Raw genomic sequence first — 18268 nt, 5'->3', positions numbered from 1 at the left:
TAAATGAGTTAACAAGTAAATGTATCAGCCAAAATATACCAGATGGTGGTAAGAAGTACTTCCCAGGTATTGGACACTCCAGAGACAGGCTGACATGGCATTGAAGCAGGCTGTGAAATAAGCCTGGCTTATTTTGTGAATGGCCATAAGGTAAGTGCTGAAATAATAATTTGAGGGAGTGATAAACAGCCTGTGGGAGAATGAAATGCTGGGTAGCACTCAAGTTTTGATTAATCTAAGCATCCTACATCCTGTCATCAAGTAGAAGTGTCTCTTGAATTTTGAACCTGACCCTGAGATTCACCCATGAGAAAAGAAAATATGGATGGGTTGGCAGATCTGCTGGGGGAGTTGGGAATGAGGCTAGATAAAGGGTGATGGCTGAGTTTTGGTCCATATACTTGACAGGTGATCTGGGATTTGGTTTACATCAACTGGTGTGAACTTTAGGAAAAGCATTCTCTTGGCTTTTATTTCTCCATTTGTAAAATAAAGGAATTTTTCATTGATCTGCTGCCTCCTTCACACTCCCTATTGAGGATCCAGCAGGCAACCCATGCATGTGCCCTAACCTGGAATCATACCTGTGACTTTTCATTTTGGTGCCTGGGACTACACTCAACCAACTGAGCCACACAGGTGAAGAAAAAATACTAGTAAAGGATTTTTATTAAATACTAGAGGTCCAGTGCATGAATTTCTGCACAGGTGAGGTCCGGTCCGCCCACCCCGATGGGGTTGATCGGGCCAGGCCAGTGGGGGGAGGGGACAGGGGGGGCCAATTGGGGACAAGCCAGCTGGGGGTGGGGGATGCAGGAGGTTGGCCAGCCTGCCCCACCCCCAATTGGGGTCAGGGCGATCGGGGGCGGGGCTAGATGGGGGAGGAGCTGCGGTGGTTGGGGGGAGATCAGGGCCCCGATTGGGCCGGTTGGCTGCTGCAATGCGCGTCATAGCGATCAGTTGTTCCAGTTGTTCTAGCATTCCAGTCACTTCACTTTTATATATATAGATTTCTATAGATTCACTCCAACCCTGTTCTAAGCATAGACATTATGTCCACATACCAGTCTTATCAATAAGCTTCTGAGTGTGTGTGTGTTTGCATCCGCATTCACCTGAAAGTCTAGGTCATTCTTCCATTTAGCAACTTATGGCAAAAGTACCTATGTTTTGTAACAATTCTGTGCAGTGGGTCGTTATTTGTACTAAACAACTATAATATGAGTGAGGGCACAGCCATGTGTCAAGTGAGTCCCATTTTGTCCTCAATTCACCCCAAAATGTCCATGAAGACTATCCCAGGCATTGCACATTCCATTACAGAAACCAATGAGAACCAAAAGAGACTATAGAACTGTCTTTCCTAGAAAGTAGGGTCTGACTAGTTCTAACTCAGTCATTTTCAAATTGTCCTCTTCATGGCCCTTAGATTGCATGAAGGCATATGGAGGTCTAGGTGGGCAGGGCTGTGAGCTCCCCATCTCCTGCAGTAACTGGAATCTCATGTTTACCTCCATATGAGTGTCCCATAAAATTTTTAACGTGAAGACTGTTCACTTTTTAAAAAGAAATGTTTGAAAAGTACAGATCTAGCTCTTGAGTGTTCTATTCAAAATGTCCAAGTGTCTACAAGTGATTAAAAAATATGTAACACTAAAGAGCACTTACTGTGTGCTAGGCTTTGATCTAAGAACATTACATGTATTCATTCATTTAATGCTCATAACATCCTATTATTCTCAGTTTTCAGATGCAGAAACTGGGATACAAAGAAGTTAGAAAACTTGCTCAAAGTCATACATAGCCAGTAACTGGCAAGACTGAGACTTAAAGTGAAGCATATGAACTCCAGAAGTCATGCTGTTAACCATACCACCTAGAAAGAGTCAAAAGTAAGCATTTGCTGCTGGATTCCGAGCAGGTTTGCTTCTGAAAAATTTCTCCAATAACTTTTGCAGGACCCTCTTGGATAGACAACAAGATTTTTGAACTAAAGCAAAAGCTGTATCTACCCAGGAATTTAAAAACTGCATCTTGCTTCATTTCCCCCAGATTCAATTGCTTGGAATTAATAAGTTTCTATTGAACTTGAATTTGTCCCCACACCATTTGGGCTAAAAGGTGTAATCTAATATGGAAACAGCACCTCTGTCACACTGCCTAATTGGTTATGGCCTTTTAAGGCAACTCACATACTCTGGTGTCACACATTTATCAATGAACAGTGATGAGCTAGAGACACCCTAAGTCAATCATGGCAGTCCTCCTAGATCCTGCTTGTTTGTACCTCACCTGCTGCCTCTCTAATCCCTACCTCCATTCTGCTGTGAACTCTTGGCTCTGAAACCCTTATTCCATACTGACCTAGGACCTGTGGCCTTGGTGCTGCTTCTTGGCTCAGATTTGGCTTGCCTCTCTGGCTCTTTCAGCCAGGCACTGTCTCATATTGAAATCCAGCTTTATTACCTCCTTCAGACTGTGTTTACCACACAAGCTACTGTCCTGGTCCAGGATGCCCACGCCTCTCTCCTCTGGGTCATAAATACTGCTCTCCTCTAAATTCTAGTTTATTCCAGATTACCATGCGGGAGATTTAGCATTCACCACACCCAAAGCTGGGCCATCTGTAACATGATTAGAACATTTGAGTAATAATGAAGTAAGACTGAACGAGTCTTTCAGAGACTCTAGAAAATAAGTAAGAAGATTATAAAGAGAGACAAGGAAAGGTAATTGGGTTGCCTCAATCTACTACAACTGGGGAGAATTTTTAAAGAGGAGTTTTTAAACCAAGGGTTAGAGAACTGAAACCGAAGATGTGCTACGGGAAAGGCTCTCACCACTGGGGAATGGGACACTGGAGGAAGTCCTTCCCTAGATAGTAATACATTTAGCACTTTAGGAAATTCAGAAATTTGTTGGAGTAATTCATTTTTAAGAAAATTTATTGGAGCAACATTGATTAATAAAATTATATAGATTTCAGGTGTACAATTCTATAATATATCTCTGTATTTCGTAGTGTGTGTTTACCAGCCCAAGTCAAGTCTCCTTCCACCCTCCTTTTGGTCTGATAATCACCACAATATTGTGTGATTATGAGGTTTTGCGGGGGTGTTTTTTGCTTAATCCTGTCACCTTTTCCACCAAGTACTCCACTCAACTCCTCTCTGACAGCTGTCAAGTCTATTCTCTGTATCTATGAGTCTGTTTTTATTTTGGCTGTTAGTTTATTTGTTCATTAGATTTCACATGTTCACATGTGAGTGAAATCATTATACTTGTCTTTCTCTGTTTGGCTTATTTCACATAGCGTAATACCCTTCAGGTCTATCCATGCTGTCCCAAAAGGTAAGACTTCCTGCTTTTTTACATCCAAGGGAATTCCACTGTGTAAATGTACCACAGCTGTTTCATCCACTCTTCCATTGAAGGACACTTGGGCTGCTTCCAAATCTTGGTTATTGTAAATAACATCGCAGTGAACATAAGGGTGCATATATTCTTTTGCATTTGTGTTTTGGGTTTCTTTATATATATTCCCAGAAGTGGAATCGCTGGGTCATAAGATAGTTCCATTTTCCATTTTTTTTTTTTTTTAAATATATTTTATTGATTTTTTTTACAGAGAGGAAGGGAGAGGAATAGAGAGTTAGAAACGTTGATAAGAGAGAAACGTCGATCAGCTGCATCCTGCACACCCCCTACTGGGGATGTGCCCGCAGCCAAGGTACATGCCTTTGACAGGAATCGAACCTGGGACCCTTCAGTCTGCAGGCTGATGCTCAATCCACTAAGCCAAACCGGTTAGGGCGAAGCATTGAAATTTTGAGCCAGGATTCAAACGCAATGTCTTCCAAATCTATCTCTCTTTCCAGCTTCATCTCAACTGAGCTCTCATATTTTTGTTTCACCTCGCCTTTTTCAAGTAAATTCATGCATCAATCTAGGTCTAGGACTAGGTGAATAGCCTTAGGCCTGCACTCCATTTTCCATTTTTTGATGTAACTCCATGCTACTTTCCAGAGTGGCTGTACCAATCTGCATTCCCACCAACAGTGCATGAGAGTTCCCTTTTCTCCACATCCTTGCCAACATTTGTTGTTTGTTGATTTATTAATGATAGCCATCCTGACAGGTATGAAGTGATATCTCATTGTACTTTTAATTTGTATTTCTCTGACGATGACTGATATTAAGCATTTTTCATGGTCTATTGGCCATCTGTATGTCCTCCTTGGAAAAGAGTCTATTCAGGTCACTTGCCCATTTTTAAAAATTGTATTGTTGTGGGGGTTTTGTGTGTGTGTGTGTATGTGCTTGAGTTCTTTATAAATTTTAGATATTAACCCCTTATCAGATGTATCATTGGCAAATATGTTCTCCCATGCAGTGATGGTTTCATTTTGTTGATGGTTTTTTTTTTGCCGTGCAAAAACTTTTTAGTTTGATGTAGTCCCATTTGTTTCTCTTTTTTGTTTCTCTTACCCAAGGAGATATATCATAAAAAATAATGCTATGAGAAATGTCCAAGATTTTACTAGTCCATGTTTTTTTCTAGAATTTTTGTGGTTCTGAATCCAACATATAAGTGTTTAATCTACTCTGAGTTTATTCTTGTGTATGGTGTAGGAAAGTGGTCCAGTATCATTTTTTTGCATGTATCTGTCCAATACAGATATTTACAATTCAACTGGCTGCTACTAATCCTCTACTCTTTAACCAGAGTAGAGAAACACATGAGAGAAAATGGCCTGGATGTGGCTCTCTCTATGGTGCACACCCGAGTAGAGAAAGAAACACATGAGAGAAAATGGCCTGGATGTGGCTCTCTCTATGGTGCACACCCGGCCTTTCCCCACCTCCTCCCCGCAAGCGTATTTTCCTTGTCTCTTTCTCCTAAGTTCCAAGGGCCCTTCTTTTGCCTCTATAACTTGTTTCCTGGCCTCTTTTCTTCTACAGCTCACATCTACTTCTGTGACTTTCTAAATAAACTTTGTCTTACAGTTTGAGCTTGGCTCTGAATTCTTTCTTAACCAGAACTCAAGTACCAAGGTTGCTGAACCAAGGTTCAGTCTGACTCACAGGCCTAACACCTAGTGCCATTTCCCTACCAACAAAGTCACATTTGAGCAAATGCTTGGGATGATAAATCAGATCACAAAAGATGTTAGCTGTGTTTCACTAGAGATACTTTGCTCTGAGTTTTCAAATTTTCCAGGCTAACTACTCAAAAAATCTTTTTTGTAAAACATACTGCTCTGCCCTGGTTGGTGGCTCACTAGTTGGAGCGTCCTCCTATCCACCAAAAGGTTGTGGGCTTGATTCCCGGTCAGGGCACATATCTAGTTTATGGGTTCAATCCCCAGTTGGGGCATGTATGGAAGGCAACCAATTGATGTTTCTCTGTCTCTGTCTCTCTGTCTCTCTCTCTCTCTCTCTCTGTCTCTCTCTCTCTCAAAATCAATACAACAACAAAAAACCCTACTGCTCTTCTGTCTCCAGTAACAAGGAATCTAGGACATTTTTTTATTGTTTGTACAAACAACATTCATTGAAAGATAGGGTTTTCTTTTTTTTAGATTCTCCTGACCTAGAAGTGACTTCAGAAAGAGATCAGAAGCACATTTTGGTAATTATTATCATACTGATGAGTTAATTTTCAATAGGGACACTGCCCATTGCATTGTGTATTATGAAATACAGACACCACTTCAGACATTGTAGGAAGGAAGAAATTATAATCGGGTATTGACCCCTTTCAAGATAAGGCACAAATTGCAAAATAGACCTTGAGAGAGAAAGAAAAGAGTGAAGTAGAAACAGAGAAACAGAGAAAGGAAGGGAGACAGACTGAGTCTGAGAAAAAGATAAAGACAGTAAACGGAAAAGAATCCAAGACACACAGACACAGAAAAAACTTCCTAGGTACTTGGAAAGCTAATCTGGAGAAGAGAGCATTGAGTGAGCTTTTTCTGCCTTTGGAAAAGTAAGATTTATCTCCACTGTCAAGAGTATTTAGTTGGATGCCATGAAGATAACCAAAGAAGAAATGATAGTTTTACGATTTTTTTACATACTATATGACTTCATTTATATGAAGTTCTGAAAAAAATCATCTTAGTCAATGATGCTAAAAGTCAAGGTAGTAGTTATCTCAAGGGGAGAGGCACTGAATGAAACAAGCAAAGAAAATCATTGTGTTCTGTTTATTGATTTCTGTGGTACTTACTGGAGAGTGAACATCAGGCTTTCACCTTAATTATCAAAATAGTAAAAAGTAACCTATAGCCATGTGATTCAGTGAACTAGAAATATAGCTTCAGTTGTGAGCTGGTTTGGGGGCTGTAGGGCACTGGTCAAGTTCCCTTTCAAAAAAAAATATGGGCCCCTAAGAAACTTTTGTGTCTTCAAGCAACCCCCTGGTCCTCTTGGGACTCAGTTTTCTCATCTGTGGATCAGATCCAGGGATTCCCAAGATCTCTTTCTGCAATTCTGCCTCTTTTGAGAAGAGGTGGCAAAAAAAAAAAAAAAAAAAAAAAAAAAAAAAAAAAAAAAAAAAAAAAAAAAAAAGCCTGAATGGATCTTGCTGCATGTGAATTTCTAAGAATTTGAAACTACATTTTTTCACTCTAAAAGTCATTCAACTTAATGCGCAACTATTAACTCCAAAATCATAGGAAGGTAAATTGGGGTTATGGTATGTGGAAATTACACTCCATTAGAATAAGAGAGAGTTGAAGTGGCCTATGCTTTCAGCTAACCTATGATAATTTTAGTCCAAGTATAATATTGACAAAATCAGTATGTATGCCTGGCAGTTAAGCATTAAAGACAGCACCTGAGTGGCATTTGCAATAAATGATTAGCTGAATAGCTTGCTCCCTGCTGGGAAAATAGAGTTTGTTTTGCTTTATTAATCTGCAATATTTTGAACATGTGACTACTGAAAGAAACCCGGGATGCACTCATAATTAGAACAAAGAATAGGTGTACATGGCTTTTGAGGGTGGTTGGATTTCTTTTATTGAAAGCTTGTTAATTCTAGACACTGCCCTAGGCATTTATCACCGTCATGAAAATGAGCCTCAGAGCTCTGTGTATGCGGAGCATGATTGATCTAGGCCTCAATTGCTGTACTCTAAAATCTATCACTACCTTCTCACAGAGGCCATGCTATCCCGTGGGCTGCTCCTATCCAATAACTGAGCATAGCTGGATATTGAGGTGGGTCCATTCTTAGGAGACAGGGAACTCCTTTGGTAGGTGATTGGCTCAAGGACTTTCTTAGAACTGTGCCACAGTCGAAGACTCTTCTACGCAACCTTCCTCCCTTCCCTCTCCCCTTTACTAGGGTCAGACAGGTACTAAATTCTATGGCCCTCCCAGCTTCCCTTCACTGCTTACCCTTTTTTCCCTCACAGGCATTCCTCTAAGTGTCTTGTATCTCCAATTCCATTTTAGTGTCTACTTCTCAGATGACCCAGACAGATACAATTGCATAACTTACAATTAATTTTATATACATTGATTTATTTTGCTTCTTACAAAAGTCTCATGAAATAGTTTATTAATCAGAGCTCATTTTAGATAATTTAAAATTGATTATTTTAATAGGAAAACAGGTTCAAATAGTGGGGACATGTGGGAAGATGGGAAGAGGTGTAAAATTTATTTATTTATTTTTTTGGTCTTAATAATCTAGGGCATGGTTGGCAAACTGCAGCTCTCGAGCCACATGCGGCTCTTTGGCCTCTTGAGTGTGGCTCTTCCTAAGCCTTAGGAGTACCCTAATTAAGTTAATAACAATGTACCTACCTATATAGTTTAAGTTTAAAAAATTTGGCTCTCAAAAGAAATTTCAATCATTGTACTATTGATATTTGGCTCTGTTGAGTTTGCCGACCACTGGTCTAGGGGAAGCCCCTCAGGCATGGCTGTATCTAAGGATTTAATCAATATCATCAAGAATTAGTTTCTATCTTTTGCCTCTAAAGTGCTCTCTTTTGGCACCGTCCAATAAAAGCTTATGTTTTTGTGTTAACTGCAGGTTTATATTCTCTTCTTAGCAACTTCAATGGTGGAGAGCGTCTATCTCTCAACAACTCCAGTGGAAATCCTAGACATGAAGTTCACTGACCTAAATCAGATCCCACGTCCATACTTAAAGTAATCACTGTGGCTTGCAGATGGGATACACTGATTAGCTTAGTGTTAGAACACAATTCCACTCTGAAGTTAGGGGTGAAATCAACCCCATTCTACCAAATGAACTGAGAATGGAGAAGAGTGGTTCCCATGGTGGAAAATTAGGATGCTCTTTTCAAAAGAAGAGGAATAGTTTTTGAGCATCATCGTTGATTATAGAAATGTATTTCAGATTGGAAAATGGAAATCCAGAAATGTTAGACAATTTGGGCATGGAAGTAGTTCTTAAACTTTAGATACATCATAAAGGCTTGTTAAAATATAGTTTACTGGGCTTCACCCTCAGAGTTTCTGATTTAGTAGATCTAGAGAAAGTCGTAAGAATTTGCCTTTCTAACAAGTTTCCAGATTATGTTGATGCTGGCCAATGGACTACACTTTAAGAACCTTTGCTCTGAATAGCTTCAAAGTGTTAACGCTTTTGTGTACTTAATAAATTCTAGACACTGCTATAGGGTTTACATACATTATCTCATTTAATCTTCACAATAATGCTAGGAGGTATGTAGTTGCTGTTATTTTCTCCATTTTTTTTTTCACCAGTGGATTAAGTTATTAATTGGGGATAAGCAGACATGCGTCACAGGCTGCAGGGAGGGGCTCTGCGCTCCGCGTGCCAGGCGTTACTGGGAAGGTCAGGTGGGTCCCTGGAGCTTCACTCGGCATCGTGGGCCAGAGGTGCGAGCACAGTCCCGCCAGGTGGGGGGATGAGAGCAGCTCCTGTCACTCGGCCTTCATGACACAGGAAGTTGAAAGTGGCACAAGCATTGGGCGTGTCCTGCACCTCCAGGGCGATGCCCCGCTGCCTCATGGCGCGCAGCACCCGCGACGGCAGCCTCTCGGCGCGGTCTCCGGTGCCCACCACCACAATCTCTAGGGCAGGACGGACACGGCGGGTCATTTTCTCCATTTTAAAGTTTTAGAAAGCTATGTTTCAAAAAGACTAAGTAAGAACACATATAAGCAAGTGTCAAGGTTGGAACTGGATCTCAAATGGCTCCTAAAGTAAACTTTTCCAAGGCAAGCAGTCAGGAGGATGACATCTGCCTAGGGAAAACAGAAACCAACTGGTTCCCCACTATTGGATTATCCATGGTCTATGTGATTTAAAGTTTAAAAATCAATTAACTACCATTTACCCAAGATCATCCATGTTAATTATATCCTAAGCACATATAGGTATATAATGTGGTTATTAAAATGGTAATGGTTTCACGCCGATTTATAACCCAGACCATAGAAACACCTAAAAAGGACATGTTTCTTCCAGATATTCCCTTTTGAACTCCTGCTGCAGTTTGAAATTTTAATATCTCATCAACTATATTGTAGTCATAAACCACCATCTAGTTTTATCTAGTTTCTAATGCAAGAAGCAGCACGTTCTTAATAATGACCTACACTGATCTCATGAAATCATGCTCCAGGATGATGAACTTTAAATTATGAGCGATTATTTTTAAATTCATGGCAACTTTCCTGAGCATTTTTACTACTTGTTTAATTTCTCCAGAAAACCATAGTCATTATTACCCATAATATAAGCAGTTCATCCAGAAGATGTAATTCCTAGCCTCCTCAAAGGTTTATTGATTTTAAAGAAAAATTTATCATGTTGGATCCTGGCACAGTCTGCTTACAGAAACAGAATAATAAAAAAATATATATTAATTCTAGCCTCTAAATAGCCTGTTGTTGAGGAAGGGAAACCACAAAGGTCAGATATGAAGAGAAAAAGAAGAATGCATGAAAACTAGGATTTTAAACTCTGAATATTATAAACTATAATTTCAGAACCTGCATTTACTCAGTAAAGAATTGTAACAATTTATTATGCACAAGAGCCTGTACTAATCATTACAGAGGATGCGAAGAAAATTAAAACATGACTCTTCCCTTAAAGAAACAATAGTCTGATAAGGTAATTGACTCAATACCTATAGTTTTGAATAGCTTTAGCTGGATCTCATTCTACACACCTAGTTAGGGTCAAGGCTATAGTACTTTAACAAGGACATTAAAAAACACAGTAGCTCAAACAAGATGTTCGGGGTGAGTAGATGGCCTCTGCTCCATGAATCAATAAGGGACCCAGGGCTAAAGAGTCACATTTGCCACCATGCCAGAATCTAGAATCTATTCTAGGACATGGTATCTGCATGGACAAAACGCAAAGGTACCACACTATGTCCTGGTTCTACATGGAAAAATGGAGAAAGAAAACATAGAGACAATAGGCACGATGCCTATGGCCTAGGCCCAAAAGTGGCACATACTACTTTTGTTCATATTCCAGTGGAAAGAAATCAGTTATACAGCTATACCATCTTACAAGGGAAGACAGAAAATGAGGTCTAGTATTGGGCTCAAGAGGACAGGAGAATGGGTTTTGGATGAAAACAAACAGTCTCTTCTCCAGTACAACACATGATTTACTTCACTTAATCATCACAACCATACAATGACACCATTATTTTTATTTCCACATTATCTATTATGTGACTGAAACTTAGAGAAGTTAAGCAACTAGTCCAAGGTCACATTAAGCCACTGACTAAAAGAAATGGAATTCAAACCATAACACACATGACTTCCAGCCTGCAATGTAGCCACTGTGACAGGGAACTACAATGACATATTAGTACTGCTCTTTCATCACTCTAAACACATGACTGGCTATAATATTGGGTAGAGTGTGGAAGATAGTTCTTTTTATTAATGTTAGAGTTGATAGTAATGATGTATACAGAAGTTTATAAAAGTTGTGACTCTTGACAAGAGGCCAAAAAAGTATAATCTGTCACCCAACAGCCAGGGACAGAAAGCCATTCATTTCTCTACAGCTGTTCCCCTCAAGTCTTTTTACCCATTTTATTGGGGTAATTTGGGGGTAATGTTATTATAATTAAGTAGTTTCTAAATAAAAAGTGTTATTTGGCCAGAGCCAACAGAAACTGCAGTAACGGTAGAGCTTGCTGTGAACACTAAGTTGAAAACTATTGCTGAGCTGTGTGACATCAGAAAGCTTGGGAGTTGTTGTTATTGTCACCTTGTTTCACAAGTGCATTTTGATTTCTATAGCCTTTTCTATTCACCACATTTCAAATGTCTGCCACCATGTACAAAGCAAACAGATATGTGGAGCTCGCACAGGGAATCTTGGGCTGCCTGCCAGTCATAATATGAAGACAGGCACCGTGGCTTTTTATTTCAGAAGAGTATTGGCCACTGTCTGCAGGGAACTCATGCATATCTGCATGATTGTGAATATAAAGAGAAAAAAGAAAAGGAAGGTTGAGGGAAGGCATACTGGAGTAAAGAAAGCAGGAAAGCTTCATCAATAACTATGAAGCTTTAACAATGCCAAAGTAAATACTAAAGAGCTAAAGAACCATTTTAGATAGCTGGGGGTTTTTGTTGTTGTCCTTTAAGATGAGAGTTCAGAACCTGGTGATTTTACTAGACAGCCCATCGTTTCTGCTTGGGAATGACATCTGCTAGGCAGCTTGCATTCAGCCCTGGAAGGAGCGATTAGCTTGGGCTCACTGCACTGTCACATAACCTTACCCATGGCTGCAAAATACCCATCAGTGAAACAACAGCAGAGACCCTGCCATCTCACTGAGGAAGGAGAGGTGGTATTGGCTGATAAGTGACAGAAAGCTTGACATCTGGCCATTTATCATTTGAAAAAATCCAACAAACGAAAAGGAGATGAAGCCGATGTGCAATCCTAGGAAAATTCAGGTGAAATAACCATCAAACTCACCCTCCATATTCCACAGATGCCCCCAGAGCAACAAGCCAGACACTACCCTGCACTGTGGTCCTCCCCTCCATGCCGGCGTCCTCCAAATGTCCTCACAGCCATGATGCACTTCCACTGTGTCCTGGCAGGTTGGTGCCTAGCCTGGCCTTTTCTTTTCCCAATATTCCCTTTAAGGCTATGGCTCTACTCTAGGGAGCAGGAAAAACATTAGTCAAGAAGTAGCTTTTCGAGAAACTAAGATGGCGGCATAGGTAAACACCGGGAAATTGTCGCCTCACACAACAATTGAAAATTACCGCAAAGGACTGAGCAAACATCATCCAGAACAACAGAAAGGCTGGCTGAGTGTAAATTCTACAACTAGAAGGAAAGAAAAGCACTCTGAGAGCCAGAGGCGCTGCGGAGGTGAAGTGCAGAGGTACGGCGGCTCGCGCGCGCGAGGAAAGGGGGTGGCACCTGAGGACGCGGCTGTCTTTTTGAATCACAAGCTCCCGACTGCTCTGAACTCCGGTTCCGGGAAGTCTCTGGGGACCCAGGACTCATATGGGGAGAAGCTGGTCTGTCCGGCAGCGGGCGAACTTGAAGGCGGCTTTCCCTCAGAGGTGCTTGCAGCAATTAGCGGGTCACTGAGACCCGCGACTCCGGGTGGAGAATCAGCCATAGCTCCTTGATCCGCCCTTGGATTCCCTGAGACCCCGCCCCACCCAGGCTGCGGCAGAGGCTTTTGCATGTGAATGTACCTAACTGCAGCCCAGCCAGGCAGACCCGGAACTTCCAAGAGAAGGCCCAAGGCCCCGCAGCGGCTTGCATTGCTTCACAGCTGAGCCTCTTCGTGGCTCCTGCTGTGTGGCCTCAGGCAGAGGCTGAATTAGCACCTCCGTAGATCCAGGAGCCACTGTACCCAGTGGTCAGAGGGGGACCATCCAGACTGCAACTCCTCAGATCCATAAGGGACACACTCAGGGAGCAGACTCAGTGAGCACCAAAGCCCCACTGAAGCAAGTCTTGCCCCAGAAGGGTGTCTTCAGCACAGAAGTTCTCCCACTTTAGACACAGCTGATTTTCACAGCCAATTGGCCTGGAGGTCAATTCCTCCCAGTGATTCTATAACAACCAAGGCACCAAGAGTGCACCAAGAGTGTCCACCCCAGGTAACTGGGGAGGCTGAGCTACTGGGCCCTACAGGACACCTGGCGCGCAGGGCCACTCTATCAACACAGGGAAGCTGCCAAAATGCGGAGACAAAGAAACAGGTCACAAATGGCAGAAATGGAGGAAAGCAAACGATTGGATATAGAGTTCAAGGCCACGTTTATAAGGTTTTTCAAGAATTTTATGGAAACCGCCGATAAATTTAATGAATCCCTCAATAAGTATAGTGAGACCATGGAGGACATGAAAAAGGACCAACTAGAAATTAAGCATACACTGACTGAAATAAAGAATAATTTACAGAGATCCAGCAGCAGACAAGAGGATCCCAAGAATCAAGTCAAAGATTTGAAATACAAAGAAACAAAAAATACCCAACCGAAAAAGAAAAAATAAAAGAGATTCCAAAAATATGAAGATAGTGTAAGGAACCTCTGGGACAACTTCAAGCGTACCAACATCAGAATTATAGGGGTACCAGAAGGAGAGAGAGGGCAAGATATTGAAAACCTTTTTGAAGAAATAATGACAGAAAACTTCCCCTACCTGGTGAAAGAAATGGACTTACAAGTCCAGGAAGCGCAGAGAACCCCAAACAAAAGGAATCCAAAGAGGACCACACCAAGACACATCATAATTAAAATGCCAAGAGCAAAAGATAAAGAGAGAATCTTAAAAGCAGCAAGAGAAAGACAGTCAGTTACCTACAAGGGAGTACCCATACGACTGTCAGCTGATTTCTCAACAGAAACCATGCAGGCCAGAAGAGAGTGGCAAGAAATATTCAAAGTGATGAATAGCAAGAACCTGCAACCAAGATTACTTTATCCAGCAAAGCTATCGTTCAGAATAGAAGGTCAGATAAAGAGCTTCACGGATAAGAAAAAGCTAAAGGAGTTCATCACCACCAAACCAGCATTATATGAAATGCTGAAAGGTATTCTTTAAGAAGAGGAAGAAGAAAAAGGAACTCTTACCATTTGCCACAGCATGGATGGAACTGGAGAGTGGATAAATACCACATGATCTCACTCATTTGTGGAATATAATGAACAACATAAGCTGATGAACAAGGACTGATCCAGAGACGGAGAGGCATTGATTGGACTGTCGGGACTTGGAGGGAAGGTAGGGGAGGGTGGGGGTAAGGGGGAAAGATCAACCAAAGGACTTATATGCAAGCATATAGGCCTAATCAATGGACATGGACAACGGGGGGGGTGAGGGCATGAGCGGGGGGGTAGGGGTGGGGGGGGTAGAGGGTAACGTGGGGACAAGGACACATATGTAATATCTTAATCAATAAAAAATATATTAAAAAAAAAAAAGAAGTAGCTTTTCTCAGATTGATCAGATTAATCAAAGTGTCTGTACACATTGAAAAACTGATCAGAAGCCAAGATGGTATAAAAACAACAGGCACTTGCAGCTTTTGTTCCAGACTATCTTTTTAATAGTATCTACATAGCAAGAGCCTTGGAAGATAAAGAGAGTTTCTCCTTCTGGGGCAGAAGGCAGGTTTGTTTACTGTCCAATATAATTCAGATAGCATATCCCGCTGGAACAGAGGTTGGGTAAGTCTATTTGCATCCTGTTATAAAAGATGTAGATTTCCAATCTTGGGGTTCCTTGGCTGTGAACCAAACCCTTTGTATGTACGACATTCCTTTGACCATTCTGTGTGGCCCCTGTGAGCCTGGGGTGAAAAGGGGAACCAATGCCAATGAAGGTCATGTTGTTTGCAATGCCACAATAATAAAGTTCTTTATCTCAAGTCTTGTTTTCTGCTTGCATCCATGAAACTGAAGCAGGCTAATTTATTTGGTTGCCAGTAGGATAAAACTACAAATACTTTAGTTTTGACAACCACCTCTATATTTTTGTCTACCTCTTAATCTCAACTTAATCCCCAAATTTAATTATTCCCTCATCTATATATCCCTAATATTTATTCAAATCCTATTATAACATTTATTGAAAGTTATTATCCAAACAAATGTCTTTCTCTTATTTGGCTTTATACTCCTAAAACAAAGGTCCATGTCTTATTTATCTTTAAAACTTTAATTACTAGTATAAAATAGATGCTTAATAAATAAATCAGATTATAGTATTTAAAAGAGCCAAGTTGAGTCCTTCAGATATTAGTTGTTTTCTTGGCATGGTAAACTCTCCATCTGGCTCCTATTTATGGATGAAGTTGAAACATGCCTTGTCCAACCATCCCTTCAGCTATCATGGCAAACTTGAGCACAACCACTCCAGCACTCACAGTTTCATTTGGCGGTGGCAGCGCTACAGGAATGATCTATAGTTGAGAGGCACGAAGAGGCTGAGTGTTGGAAAAACCCAGCATAAAAGTGCTTGCTGCATTGATATTTCTCCAAATGTCTTTGCCTATATTCCAGGGAAAACACAGTCTGGGAATAAGCTGCTCTTCCTAGGAATATGGCATCTTTTCCAAGACTCAAATATCCCTACAATAGAGAAGAAGGGTGCCATGGTTTCTAAGACTAATTGTGATTCTTCCATAACTTTTCCAAGAAAGATAAACTCATTTCTTCATCCTCCCATAGCTCTTGATTCTCTCCTTCCCCCCTGCTAATGAGTAGATTTGAATGACAAATATTCAAGGTGGCAGCAGTGATTCCCACTGTTCCCCACCAATACAATGTGGTTTTTGTCTTAACTGATGATCAAATTATTTCATTTTTGACCAGTGAGAGCTTATTCAGATTGCCTCCTCAGTCTATCGATATAATCCAACAGTCTTTGATTTTCCATACTAGAGGATGTTTCAGGCTCACTTCGTACATTATTTTTAATTACTCTATATGTACTAGTAGAAACAGTCATTTCTCAAAAACAAAAAACAAAAAAAGTTCCTCTTTTTTTTTGTTAATCCTCACCTGAGAATATTTTTTCCATTGTTTATTAATTGGTTTTTATTTTTATTTTTAAAATGTTTATTGATTTGAGGGGGGAGAAATAGAGGGATAGAAACATCAATGATGAGAGAGAATCATTGATCAGTTGCCTCTTGCATGCCTCTACTGGGGATTGAGCCTAAAACCCTGGACATGTGCCCTGACCAGGAATTGATCCCCTGATCTCTTGGTTCATGGGCTGACACTCAATCACTGAATCACACTGGTGGGGCTCCACTGATTTTTTTAGAGAGTGGAAGGGAATGAGGGGGAGAGAAAGAGAGAGAGAGAAACACCCATGTGAGGGAGACACACCAATTGGTTGCTTCCCGCAGGCACCCCAACCAGAGCAGGGGATTGAACCTGCAACCCTCTGGTGCACATGCAGGTGCTCTAACCATTTAGCAATGCAGGCCAGGGCACAAAAGTTCCTTTCAATGTCAGTGGTAGAGATCACAACCTACGTCCTACAGGTAGTCTTCACTATTGGGCTGGTCATTGTTTTTAGGCATTTTCAGTGTACGGAAGTAGAAAAAGATTTTAAAGAAAAAATACACCACTGATTCATATTGGTAATTAAAACTCATGTTTACAGAGTTCAGGGTTTTCTTGATAATAGCACTATTAATATCTCATTCACATACCATAAAATCCACTCTTTTAAAATGTAAAATTCAATGTTCCTTGGTATATTCAGAGTTGTACAACCACCACCACCATTTCCATCACCACCATTATGACCAAAATAAAACCTGCACCTCCAAAAGTCTGCACACTTTTCCTCCCACCACTAGCCCTAAGCAACTACTAATCTACTTTCTGTCTCTATAGACTTGACTATTGTGAATATTTCATATAAATGGGGTCATATAATATGTAGCCTTTTGAAGCTAGGTTTTGTTACTTATATAATGTTTTCAAGGTCCATCCATGTTGCAGTATGTATTAGTATTCAATCCTTTTTATAGCGAATAATATTCATGTATGAGATATACCACATTTTGTTTACTTATTCACCAGTTGATTAATATTTGGGTTTCTATTGTTCACCTATCATAAATAATGCTGCTATGGATACTCATATACAAGTTATTATGTGAACATAAGTCTTAATTTTGGTGGCTACATACCTAGAAATGAAATTGCTAGGTCAAACGGTATTACTATGTTTAACTTTTGAAGTATTACCAGGTCGTTTTCTAAGTGACTACATCAATTTACATTCCTACCAAAAGTGTAGGAGGTTCTGATTACTTCATATCCTTCACATTTGCTATCTGACTTTTATGTTTTAGCCATTCTGATGGGTATAAAATGGTATTTCGTTGTCATTTGTATTTATATTTCCCTACCAACTAATGATGTTAAGCATCATTTCATGTGCCTCATGGAGATTGGTATATCTTCACTGGATAAAAGTCTATTCTGTTCAGATCCTTTGACCATTTTTTAAACTGGATTATTTGTCTTTTTATAACTGAGTGGTAAGAATTCTTTGTATATTTTAGATATAAGTTCCTTATCAGATATAGGTTTGCACATTTTTTCTCCCATTCTGTGTGCTGTCCATAATATGATCCCACCCTATAGTGCCAGCTTCATCTCTGACCTTATACCATCAGAAACTCTGTAGTCTAGCCATGGCTTACTTCCTGGCCCTCTATTTAGAATTCCTAAATTCTAACGGAAATTCCTTCTCTCCCTCATAAACTGTAACTGAACTTTCAGAACAATGAAGACTTTTCCAGATGACCTCAAGAAGCTGATAAACCCAATTACCTTTTCATATATGTATCTCCTGTAATATGTAACCTGGCCATTGCACATATTTGATATAAGTAAAAATTAATTATGGAATAGCCTGCATGCTCTTGATTCTAAGAGCAACAGAAGTTAGAGAAAGATCAAATAAATATAGCCTATGAAAATCAGAGAAAATATCTTCCTGGAAGATTTAAAACTTGGCCTAGAATTTTATATAAATAAGATGTTATCTCTTTTAAAATCTATTTACATATTCCAACCGTTAGCAATACTCATCCTCCTGCCAAGCTCATTCAGAGTCATACCTATTTCCTAAGGTATTTCCTTAGAAAAAATATGTATAACTCATCCATAACCCCCCCACCCCACCACCCCCGCCTCTCTTTCTCATATATATACACATACTAGTATATGAAAACTCTTACTAAATTATTTACAGCCAATGTTT

The sequence above is a fragment of the Myotis myotis genome, unplaced genomic scaffold (genome assembly GCF_014108235.1).
Source record: "Myotis myotis isolate mMyoMyo1 unplaced genomic scaffold, mMyoMyo1.p scaffold_m19_p_12, whole genome shotgun sequence".
In the NCBI taxonomy this organism is placed as follows: Eukaryota; Metazoa; Chordata; class Mammalia; order Chiroptera; family Vespertilionidae; genus Myotis; species Myotis myotis.
This window is presented reverse-complemented; position numbering follows the sequence as displayed.